The sequence below is a fragment of the Microtus ochrogaster genome, chromosome 7, assembly GCF_000317375.1.
Source record: "Microtus ochrogaster isolate Prairie Vole_2 chromosome 7, MicOch1.0, whole genome shotgun sequence".
NCBI classification, from domain to species: Eukaryota; Metazoa; Chordata; class Mammalia; order Rodentia; family Cricetidae; genus Microtus; species Microtus ochrogaster.
In genome coordinates this window covers 83,285,534-83,286,809 of record NC_022014.1, presented here as the reverse complement: position 1 = coordinate 83,286,809, position 1,276 = coordinate 83,285,534, and the positions used below count along the sequence as shown (strand labels likewise).

The 1,276-nt window shown below is 50.2% G+C and overlaps 1 protein-coding gene across 5 annotated transcripts in view; it reads left to right on the top strand.

Moving 5' to 3' along the window:
• Slc38a10 (solute carrier family 38 member 10) overlaps window positions 1-1,276 on the top strand; it is a 55,630-nt gene that overhangs the window by 21,406 nt on the left and 32,948 nt on the right. The window lies entirely within an intron of this gene.

Sequence of the window (1,276 nt, the reverse complement as noted above, 5' to 3'; positions counted from 1 at the left end):
ATCGTTTAGAAGTTGATTCTCTCCTGTTGTGGGTCTAGAGGTTGAACCCAGAGTCTGGTTTGTGTGGCAAGTGCTCTTACCTGCTGGGCCGTCTTGCTGACCAATGAAGTGAAACAAGGTCTCAGGTTATGGGGGGAGTCTGCTAGTTTTCCAGGCTGGCCTTGAGCTCAGGGTTCTCCTCTCTCCTAGCACCACCTTCTGAGTGCTAGGATCGCGGGTGTGTCCTCCATGCCCCGGGGTTTTTGTTTGTTTGTAATTTAAATTTTTTCTTTATTTAGTGTGGTAGTGGGGCTTACAAGCCTTGGTGTGTGAATGGAGGTCAGAGGGAACTGGCGGGATCCAGTTCTTTCCCATCACCAAACTCAGGCTGTCAGGCTTGGTACCAAGTGCTCTTACCTGCTGGGCCTTTCTTGCCGACGCCAGCAGGAAGCTTTCAGTAGAGACCGTCCTTCCTTCTCTTCCTTGTTGCTAAGGATTGAGCCTAAGGTCTTGTCTATGCTCAAACACACTCACTGCTCTTGAGCTGTGTGTATTCCCTGACTAGGCATGGCTTGATTAGCCTTTGTAAAAGGAGTACAGAGGAGTGCCCTTTGGGCCATGCCGCCTATGTAGGCAGCTCAGTTCATCTCTGGTCTAGCAACCTCAAGTCTGAGACATGGGGACCATTGTGGAACAGTCCTGGGGAGGACGTAGCAGGGTCACAAATCCCTTGGCTGACATTGATGACAACTGGTGTCATGGGATGGGCTTGTGCTGTGTCTGTACTTTGTAGTGACTTCTGTGCGGCGTGTTGGTAGATCCCTTGTCCATTGTGTGTGTGCATGCACGCGTGTATATGTGTGTGTGTGTGCCCTTCACAGGAAACTTTTAAAAATAATTTCTTTTTTTGTGTGTTTGTGTGAAGATACAAAATGTCCTGTAACTGGAGTTATAGACAGCGGTGAGCTGTCTGTCCTGTGGGTGCTGGGAATTGAACCCAGGTCCTCTGGAAGAGCAGCCAGTGCTCTTAGCCATTGAGCCATCTCTCCAGCCCCCACAAGGAGCTTTCAGATTACAGGGATTGAAATTGAGAGGCTTTGGTCCTTGCTTGCTGTTGCCCATCTCAGCTTTCCACCCCTGTTCACAGGGCCCCCTTTCCTGAATCCAGTAAGGTGGCCTCACTAGCTGGCCTGCTTCCTGTGATGACGTCTTTTACTCCAGTGTGTGACATCTTAGCACCTGGCTTGTTTGATCAGCCAGGACTCCTCGTGGCCACAAATACAAGGTCCCTCAAACA